The following is an 11,261-nucleotide window of genomic DNA, read 5'->3' on the forward strand; positions in this document are numbered from 1 at the left end:
CCCCCGCGGAGCGATGCCGTCTTGATCGCCCCCTCCCAACCCCGGGAAAAGGGACACTACCTATCTCAGTTGAAGAAACGATGATGAAACGTTAACGACAAGAACGGCATCTCCTAACGAGTTGTCTTATGGCCTCTGAGATTTGCGCGCGAAGCTGGCGCGCGCGAACCTGGGAGGCCATAATTGGCCTCTTAATAGCATAAATAGACAAAGATAATGCCAAACGACACAGTTAAATATTCAAACAAATAACTGATCTTAGCTATACTGTTTGGGGAAAAGAAATAAAAAATTAGACAGCCGCAACACACGCCACTAAAGCCACCACCGCCGGCATAGCGCGGAACCAACAGTTGGCGACATTCATTCGCGCGTAATTGCCCTATCATTGCTTCGTTCGCTTCGTCTACGCAACGAGAGCCGCCATCTTCTCGCGCCTAACGTTTTGTATGGTTTTGTTCTCTGCAATCCGCGCACACAGCTCATAGGTGGATGCACGTGTGCTCGGCGTCGCAATGCGGCCTGCGTCATTTTTTGGTGTTCGCGCAATCGGTGTGAAACATGTCGCATGTGAAATGTTTGATAGAAGTGCCTCACGTCCAAGTCAAGCCGCCGTACGGGTGCATGGCTCTGCGCCCCGTTCTCGGAAGCGTCGACGGGTGTCCGGCATGCGGATTTCAGGTACGTGCAAATGCGTTTCGCCCTCCTACTGAGCTCCGGCGCAAAGCGTGCAATATTTCGTGTGAAAGATGCAGTGCCCGTCATCATGGTGTGAATTTCGAGCGGCAAACGAGAACTTTGGCATTTAGAGCACACCGCGGCTGCTAAGTTAGCGTGGAAATTGTTCTACGTTACCGTAATATGTTGCTGTCAGTCTAATCTGCGGCTTGTGGACAGCTAGCCCATTGACTTTTTCTTGTGGCAGCGATAAGTATATAAATGGATGCGGTAATAATTTTCGAAAGCAGAGAGTTGTTTCGCTCGATGTTTGGTCGTGTTCATGGCGTTATGAAAGCTTGAAAACTAACTGGCTTGATCGTGCTTAGTTCCAACTCCAAGGGGCGTAACGTTGGCGCTGTATATGTTTGTTTTCGGTGTCACGAGTACCACTTTCATGCTTTTGTTGCATGAGAGGTAGCTGCTGCATGCCGTCTAGGCAGAATACAATAAAAGCAATTTCCTCACTTTCATACTTGTGCAATGTGACGTAACAAAATTTCCAGCGTTTTATTCGGAGCGTAAATATCCAGTATAGTTTAGTAACAAACTCAAATTCTGGCTTAGCTTAGTAGGCGTGAAACAAGTGAAACTCTTTCCTTTTTGAATTCGCCCAAACCGCACCGCCCGCAGATGCGTCATCGGGTAATTGACAGTAGCTTCGCTACGTGAGTTGTTTTATGCGCCAATATTGCCTGGTTAAGTATCCTGTTAATTTATGCCGACGCTCGTTCATCTTGATTTTAAGAGGTTACTATCCCCGAGTACCGGACGATGCCAAACTTGTGAGGTGTAGCAAACGCGGGAAATTCAATGTGGCGTGGCTGCAAGTTCCTGTTTTTACGTTTCTTGCATTCAAAGCCAACAGAGTATCACTGATTTTTTTCCATTTCTGCTGTACTTGATCAATCTAATGTGACAACTGCATTTGCTCTTTAATGTTCTCCATTTACTGTGTATTCAGCTTGGCTGCCGTCCTCTCTTCAGAGGATGCTGCTGTGATAGCTCTTTCGTATAGCACATGCCTCTAGGCCCTTGTGTTTCAAGGGCTCTGGCGAGGCAGCAGTGCTCCAAGTAGTTTTACCATCCTATATATTTTCTATTTTGCATCATTCTTCCACGATGGATTTCAATGTTCATACTATTTGTCATTATTCATCGCCATAATTTTATAGCACGTAGATTTTACGCACTTTACAGCGACAATTTTTAGGCCAGTTTACAGCCAAGTTACATCTTCCATAATACATCGTCAACAGTACCACTTGTCATGGCGCTCTTTGGCCAAACCTGGCCCAAACACCACACATCATCATCATCAGCTTGGCTGCCAGAAAATGCTTGAATTTCTTTCAGTATCCAAGTGACGAAATATTCCACTGACGGCCGTGTGTGAAACACGCAAGATGACAAAACTGATAGCAAAATGATGAAAATTTCTTTTATAGCGTTTGGACTCGACTTTTGGTGAGGATGTCGATCGACCTTGGGCCTGGTGACAGCACACCCGACATCGCCAAAGAGTTCTGTTGAGTGCCCCCGAATGGACCATCAACATCGGAAACTGAAGCAGAGCCAGGTAGGGCCAATTTTTACTTTGGAACAGCATACTGACAGCTGCCTCTTTTTTAAAGAAGTAAATAACATATCTACAAACCAATCCTTTCTCTTTTTGCAGCCTACATAGAATTGTTTTTGTTGTTATGCAGACCTTCGGAAAGCAGTTCTTCTGAACCCTTTTTGCATGCACAAATAAATAAAGAGGAGTGCACTTTCTGAAGAAATTGATGCACTGAAATGTGCGTTCTACACACAATGAGATGCAAAGTAACCAACAACTTTAAAGCGGTAAAAAAAACAAGTTTGAAACAAGTTCTAACATCATAACCCGCCTTGGCATACGGATCTAAATATAACAGCAACAGAGGTGCATGCAGAGAAGTGTTTGTAAATGTTTGCAAGATATGTACATTGTCTAAGAAATTGTTTTTATTTACTTGGAGCTTCTTGGTGCCATGGCAGTGCAGTAAAAGCTCAAAATGATGCCCCTGCTTCTAATAAAGCACCTTTAGATTTTAAAATTAAATTATGGGCTTTTACATTCCAAAGTCACAACCTGAAGTTTTGGGAACCTGGCCTTCTTTAATGTACACCTGAATATAATTGCATAAGCGTTATTGCATTTTACCCTCATTGGAGGGCAGCTGCCATGGCTTAGATTGAAGCTGGGACCAGCATGACTGAGCAGCATGGCATCATAGTAAGTGGGCTATAACACTAGGTCAAAATGAGAAATACTGCTTAGAACTACCAACTTCTTGGCTCACAAGCACTTTGCACTAAGTTAAAGGAGTATGGTGTACTGACGGCGACCGTTTATGTACCAATTTCTTTTTAACCTGACTCCATTATTAAAGTGCGAAGCTTCAATTAGTCAAAACCAGCCTAAATTACAGAACCAGCTCAAAGCACGCACCATGTATAGCTGGATTTGGACATGAAAATGGAGTCAATTCATGTCGCCGAAAATGGAGGTGGCAGTCACACTATTTCATGCATTTTGCCTAAAACATAGTCAATAGTAATTAATCAATTTCTAAAATATTCTTTTCAAAAAGTTTTTTTTTTCAAGCATGAAAGGAAGAGCCAAATGGTGTTCAGGTGCACGAGCGGTTAGTTGCACGGCACTTGCATGTGTTCACTGGCTTCTTTCAAGCTTGAAAGAAAAATTTATTGCACCTATTGAGCAGTAGAAAGCTGGATTGGGAATTTTTCAGGGTGCTCTACAATTTTCGCACTGACACTTTTGCTTTCAATATAATATTTGAGCAGTTAAGTAATCGTTATTAACTAATTACCTAATTAGGAAAAATGCAAGAATTGTTTTCACTTCCTCAAAACGAAGGCAAACGACAAACGACATCACCTTGGTGCTGTACAGCTACGTGGCAGTTGTACATATTTAAAGCTTGCCTGTGTCATACAGACCACCTCGTAATTACAAGGCATATATAGAAGTGGCTAAAAGCTATAGAAGGCATATATAGAAGTGGCATATATAGAAGTGGCTATAGAAGTGAACTTGCCTTCCAGAGATTGCTTGAGTAGTCTATGCTACTCGATCATAAACAATTTACCAGAGTGAACATTCACCACAGCTGGCTTTGCAATGTTTATGCAAAATACCACAATTGCCTACTAGACATGTGACGGCACTAAAAATTGGAATTAATGACCAGTAAGATTTATGGGGCCAGCAAAACTTAGTTTATTACTCCAGAACAAAATGCGAGGCACTTTGGTTATTTCTGCCATAGAGTTTCTTACAGTAATTACTAGACGGAACTCTGGCGCTGCAGTCGTACCACCATGTGAATGATGGGAAGCACATGGATTTGTCTGATAATCGTGCTTGTGAATTCAGATGTTCTTGTGGCTTCGTATATTATACGCTATTAAATCTTCTTGTCGTAAATTTCAGCGCAGTCTATACTCTTCGAAGTGCAGAAGACGGCGTCAACACGCACAATTGCTATTAATTGCAACGATTGAGCTTGTCCAGGTAGCCAAATCGAAGGGCGCCAAGCGTCTCAACGCACTAGCATGCCCGCGATAAATTCATCAGAGAGAGAGAGAGCAAATGATAAATGAAAGGTAGGGAGGTTAACCAGGACTGAGCCCGGTTGGCTACCCTACACTGGGGAAAGGGAAACGGGGACGGAAAGATTAAAGAAAGAAGAGAAAGTCCACCGGGGATATCGTTCAGTCACTCAGTCCGGATTAAAGACGCTCACTCAATCCTGTATCTTTCAAATATCGCAGCAGCGCTTTTGTGGCCTTTTGTAGCTGCGATATACGAGGCCATGGTCCCAAGATCTTGTTCAAGGTGAACGGTTTTCTATCTAACTTGTTCAGAGCTGTGCAGAGATCTTGTCTTTCATTTTCAAATGATGGGCAGTAGCACAGTAGATGGTCTATAGTTTCTTCGACACCGCAGGCATTGCACTCGGCGCTATCAGCCATGCCAATCAAAAACGTATATGCATTCGTGAATGCGACACCCAAGCGTAAGTGGCACAGCATTGTTTCCTCATTACGCGGAAGCCCTGGTAACAGCCGCAGTTGCATAGATGGATCGAGGGAATGCAATCGATGTTGAGTGAAATCAGGTGTGTGCCACTTCTCCAATGTCATACGGTGCGCTAGCTTGCCTAAGTGTTGGGCTGCGTCAGTACGCGATAAAGGTATAGAAACAAGGGTTGCTCCTTCGTGTGCTTTCTTAGCAGCGTCGTCAGCGAGGTCGTTGCCGGAGATACCGCAATGGCCAGGCAGCCACTGAAAAACGACGTCGTGCCCTTTAGCAATCATGTGATGGTGAAGTTCTCGTATCTCCGATACGAGTTGTTCACAGGACCCGCGACGAAGAGATGAGAGAAGACATTGTAAGGCCGCCTTTGAATCACAGAATATTGCCCACCGATTAGCCGGTTGGTTGCTAATATAATCAACGGCACCTCGGAGGGCAACAAGCTCCGAACCGGTCGATGTTGTCATGTGAGAAATCTTGTATCGGATGCTTAGTGATCGTGATGGTATAACCGGTGGAGCTGGTCTGGGTGGAAGAGCCATGCGTATATATGTGGACTCGGTCAAAGTAGGAAGTGTGCAAACAATCCAGAGCTGCTTGCTTCAAGGCCAAGGTAGATAGGTCGGTCTTCTTTCTTATTCCTGGAACCGTAAGACGCACTTGAGGTTGTTTTAAATACCACAAAGCTGAGGTTGAACGTGCTGATGGTGTAAACCCCGATGGTAGGGAGGCACGATACTTGCTGACCTCGTTGGAGAAGGATGCCTGTGGTCGTCGTTCTGGCAGACAGGCAAGAAAGCTTGATTGAATCCGTGAAATATGACGAACATGGGCCCTGAGCGAGTCGGTGCTGATGTAAGTCGTGATCGGATGGTCTTGAGCCATCATAATGGTTCCTGCTGTTGAGGCGCTCCGCGGAAGGCCTAGGCAAACACGTAGTGCCTGTGCTTGCACGCTCTGAAGTTCTCTAAGACTGGACTTGCATATTTTAGCAAGCACGGGAGAACTATAACGTAGAAATCCGATAAAAAGTGCTCGATATAACTGTAGAATGGAGCCTATTGACGATCCCCATGTTTTGCCGGCGATGAACTTGAAGATGTGAACAATAGATTTGAGCCTCTTCTTCAAGTGGGCAACCTGAGGGCTCCAAGAGAGGTCCCGGTCAACAATGACACCTAAAAACCGATGATTTTTCTTGTAGCTGATAGGCTGGCCATTGATATATACTGGATAACCAGACATTGCTTTTCGCGTAAAAGCGACTAACGCACATTTTTCTGTTGAGATGGTAAGGCCTTGTGTCTGAAGATAGTCAGATGCCTGTGTTGCTGCTTGCTGTAGCCTTGCGCGAACCTGCAGGCGAGTGACCGCTGATGTCCAGATGCAGATGTCGTCGGCGTATATTGAAACACTCACTGTTTCCGGGATAAACTTTTTTAAAACAGGGTTGAAGTACCTCAGACAGGCTGGCCAACGTTTCGATAGGTGGTCCACCTATCGAAACGTTGGCCAGCCTGTCTGAGGTACTTCAACCCTGTTTTAAAAAAGTTTATACCACAGTGTGTCATTCCATCTGCCAGCCCCTTTCCTGTTTCCGGGAGGGATTCAGCCAGCCCCAGAAGCGCGAGGTTGAAAAGAACAGGGCTTAGAACACCGCCTTGGGGAACGCCTCGACATGTGTAGTGGTCGGTAGTCGGACCATCTTCCGTACGCACGAACAAGGACCTTTGTGTCAAGTAGTTTCTGATCCATCGATATACTCGCCCTCCTAGTTCAACTGTGAGAAGTGCGTCTAGAATGGTTTGATGGGAAACATTGTCGTAAGCGCCTTTCACGTCAAGAAAGAGTGCGGCTGATAATCGCTTCCGAGATTTTTGTTGTTCTACAGAAGATACCAGATCGATGACACTATCAATCGATGAACGGCCTCGTCGAAATCCCGCCATTGAGTCAGGGTAAATTTTGTTGTGTTCAAGGTACCATTCGAGACGCATGAGGATCATACGTTCCATGAGTTTCCCGACGCAGCTGGCAAGTGCTATCGGCCGATACGATGCCAGTTCGAGCGGTGACTTTCCTGTTTTTAGTAGTGGTACCAGGCGGCTTCGTTTCCATTCCTGTGGGACGACACCATCTCGCCATGAGCTGTTAAAAAGGCTGAGGAGTTGTCTTCGTGCTTCTTGACCTAGGTGGCGCAAAGCACTATATGTTATCCCATCGGGCCCAGGTGAAGATGAACTCCTACAGAGCGCCATAGCAGCTTCTAACTCTTCCATAGAGAATGGAGCGTCCATACTTGTATCTCGTGGACCGGGGATGTCACCTGAAGTCATGTCAAAGGCTAAAACTGTGCCGCCGGCGACTTTCTCACAAAATTCCTCGGCAATTTCTACCTCACGGCGGTTTTCATAGAGAGCAAGGGCGTTGAAAGGGTGTCGTTGCTGGGGGCTTGAGCTAAGGCCCCGTAGGGTACGCCACACACGGGATAATGGCTTGCGGGGGTCCAGTGACTCGCAAAAGCATTTCCATCTTTGATCCGCTAGCTTATCCATTCGCCGCTTTATCTTCTTTTGCATACGCCCAGCTTCTCTGAGGTCATGAATTGACTTCGTGCGCCTGTACCTCCTTTCAGCTCGGCGACGAAGTGGACGAAGCCTTTCGAACTCAATGTCATTCTCTGTACGCTTTGATGAATGTGTGAAGCAACGCGTGCAATCTTGCATTGCGCCAGCAATTATTTCTTCTAATTTGCGTGCGATACGTTTCTTGCATGTGTCTTCTACACGAGCTTGAAAGACTGACCAGTCGATTTGGCGAGATACAACCGGTAATGCGGCGTTTAGTCCATCGATTCTCACATAGGTCGGAATGTGATCACTTCCATGGGTTTCAATATCGGTGAACCACTGCACGCTCGAAGTCAGGCAACGTGACACAAAAGTCAAGTCAAGGCAGCTGCTGTACGTTGTTCCTCGCAGAAATGTCGGGCTTCCGTCGTTTAGAAGACATAGGTTGTGGCCTGATGCAAATGATATTAGTGACCTGCCCCTCGAGTTTATCCTGGAGCTTCCCCATATATGGTGGTGGGCGTTGAAATCCCCTGTTATTATCCAAGGACCGGGAGTAGCAGTCATAATATCTTCTAGTCGTTTGCTATTAAACTGACTGGTTGGGGATAGGTAGACGCCAATAGGAGTAAAAGACAGCCTCTTCTTTTTCACAGTAACACAGACGTATTGGTTACCGTCGTGTGGCGCTACGGGTTGGGAAAAATACGTAAGGTCTTTGCGGATGTAAACCAAAACCTTACTACTACGGACACACGTGGTTGAAACAAAAGGTTCATATCCTGATAGTCTTATGGAGGCTGATAAGTTCGGTTCGCAGATAACCAGTATAGGAAAGTGGTTGTCAAACACGAACTGCCGCAACTCCGAAATACGTGACCTCAGGCCTCTCGCATTCCATTGAAATATGGAGGCACTTCTGACATCGTCCCGGAACGATCGCTGTTGCTGTCGATGGGCCATGGTTCTGCTTTAGAAGCCCTCAAGCACTGGACTTCTGAAGGCTCTCAAGAACCGGATTGATGGCATCCAGCACTTGCGACTCACTTCGAGCTGTTGGTGTCTGTAGCTTGTCCAGAAGAACACGAATAGCACTCATCAGAGAGCTTATCATGACAACAACTTATTGATCCTGGTCTGACAATTTATCAGGAACAGATGAGGTATCCTTTGCTGTAGAGCTCTGGTTTCGCTCAGTAGGGGCATGTAGCCGCGGGAGTGCAGGCCAAGCGTCAGCAGCCATGCTGTTCGATGCACCTGTGTCCTTTGAGCTGACTGTGTTTGGCCGGGGCGGAAGAGCGGGTGGCAATGTACGCGGCTGGCGTTCTGCAGAGGCTTTGGAGGTTCTTGATCGACGTCGGCGACGTGATCGTCGTCGCTTAATAGATGCTGCTGCTTCTCGGTGAGACGAGTGGTCTCTAACCATTTTTCTCAATATGGCCATTTCCTTTCGTATCAAAGGGCATTCCTTCGAGGATGCATCATGAGGGCCGCTACAGTTTGTGCACTTCAGCACATTGGCCTCGCACGTGTTAGTGGTGTGTGGCCCAGTGCAGCGAGAACAGACGGGAGTGTTCTTGCACACACTACTCTCATGTCCAAACTTCATGCATTTCCAACACTGCAGTGGTTTTGGTATAAACGGGCGAACTGCGTGTCGAAAGTGGCCCACTTTTACATGCGATGGGAGGGATTCGCCCTTAAATACGATCTTAACACACCGTGACGTGCCGAGGCGAAACGCGTTTATGATGATGGTGTTTTCGGTAGCCGGCTTGATTAAGATCGACAGATCGGAGTCGACAATGGTCTCGTCAACATCGTAAATTACGCCAGTACTGACTTGTTTGCCCAGCGGAATATGAGGGCGGACTTTCATTTCATAAATTCATCAGGGCGTTGCACTCGCTTGTCGTTACATGCCTCCGCGGCTTAATGGTTTCAATATCAGACTTCTAGAGTTCCTGTGTCTGAATCCTGTCGTCGGACGATTTTAATTTTTATTTATTTATTACACAGTATATTGTTTAAAATGACTAGTTTACAAAGTCACAAAGCCGTTTGAAGCCAAACAGACGACGTTTAGGCAAATCCGTGTACTTCTCATAATTTCCATGCTGGTACAGCCGTTCTTCTTTGATCTCCTGTGGACACTAACGTCAGAGTTCCCTCTAGTAATTATTGTATGAAACTCTGATTTCTGCGCCTCGCTCGTGCAGAAGCGGCACCACACCTGCTGCGTGAACATGCACTACCTTTCGGCCAAGTGCAGGGAATGCTGTGAACTCGCCCTGTACAAAGCCTGCACTAAGTAAAACAAATCACAACGTGCAGTTGCTGCCACGTTGAACTGGTGGAATGAGTAGTGAAATGCAGCACCTCCTGAACTAGTTCAGAAAGTGCAGGTTAATCTAGTGGAGATTATATAGTAACAGAAGTTGAGTGATTCTGCATTACATTCATAAAATATACTTCATGATACTTTTCCATTTATTTCCTCAGTTATTAAGAATCCCTTTTGCATTGTTGGACAAAACTACAGAATGCCAACATATTTTATAGCATTCACTGGTATCAAACATGTCAAAACTTGTTCTAGTGTCTGGACTGCCGCTTCAGCCGCTAACCCCCAAGTTAATTCCGGAAAAATGTACCAAATTTTTACGTACTCAATTTTTTGGTGTCATTCTCATTCTAAAAATATATTACTTCATTGGTCTCTGGTTACAAATAACACAAAAATAAGAGCTGCTCTTGAGGGCAGCTTTCCCTCAATGCCGACTGTAACTCATCTTTGACAATACGAGCAGCAAAACATCGGGCAGAAAGAGTGCAACTCATCATTGGCGATATTGGTACTACCTCCAGTCACTAGTACAGCTTGGGATTAATGGTTAAAGGTTGTGACTTTGTTGATGCCCAATTTTAATTCTGCAGCTGTTACACTTGGGTGTAGCATGTGTATGTACGTGTGCATGCATTAAAATGACTTCACGCTAGAGCAAAGCAACTGTAGTGCAGAGAGGCATTAGTCATCTTTATATATTTGCTTTGTAAAGACGCACTAAGTTTATCTTTTGCAGTATAGACTTGGCGCTCATTGGCCAAAGATGCCCTTGTGCTACTAAAACCTATCAATTAATTCGCTTTTTGCAGTAGCAGGTGCTTATTCCTTTTTCAGGATTGGTCTGTGAGTTTTAATTTCTTTTTCTTGAACTGTGCAATTCCCACTCACAGGACTGCATGTGATGTTGAGGTTGTGATTGTGAAACTCGATTTCTTGGCTCAAACGAGCTTGTACAAACTGACCAAGCTGATAATTGTACCTGCTTATATATTAAATGTGTTGCAGTTATGAACCCTCATAATGAATGACACATAGTATAAAAATTTTATCTAATAAAACGATTCAGTGAAATTTTTCATGTTTTTCGCGTTCGTGTTCACTTCTCTACTCTCGTGTCCTGTCTGCATGTCTCACCTCTTTTTTTTGCATATTAAATATCGTATCAACTTAACCATGCTTTTTTACCGCAATGCAGGGGGAAAAGGTTTCGGTAACACCATGCATTCTGTATGGTGGCCCAGACGTGTATGCAAGCAACCTCCTTCATGTGGACCAAGAACTACTCTGCAGTGTCTCACAGAATTCCATGCGAAGCCCTCAACATTCTCGTCTCAGTGGAATGGCTGCTCATCTATCTGCGTGTCCATCACCAAGACGGCCAGTTGTAAAGCTCCTGTACCCGTTTAAAAAACTTAATGATTTTTTTATTTAGTTTTCACGGTTGGCCGTAGAATCTTAACATTTTTGATGTTTCTAACGTTTTTACCTGGCACAAAGTGGCGCAATAACTTTAAACCAGTGTAATGTATTTAAGTGATGC

The 11,261-nt window shown here is 45.2% G+C and overlaps 1 long non-coding RNA gene across 1 annotated transcript; it reads left to right on the forward strand.

Annotated features, from left to right (window-relative positions):
• The first annotated feature begins 556 nt into the window (after positions 1 to 556).
• Positions 557 to 11,035, forward strand: LOC135902842 (uncharacterized). The gene is made up of 3 exons (XR_010564624.2): positions 557 to 681; positions 2,166 to 2,296; positions 10,917 to 11,035. It is a non-coding gene; the product is annotated as an uncharacterized lncRNA (long non-coding RNA).
• Positions 11,036 to 11,261: the final 226 nt, after the last annotated feature.

This window comes from Dermacentor albipictus, chromosome 1, assembly GCF_038994185.2.
Source record: "Dermacentor albipictus isolate Rhodes 1998 colony chromosome 1, USDA_Dalb.pri_finalv2, whole genome shotgun sequence".
NCBI lineage: Eukaryota > Metazoa > Arthropoda > Arachnida > Ixodida > Ixodidae > Dermacentor > Dermacentor albipictus.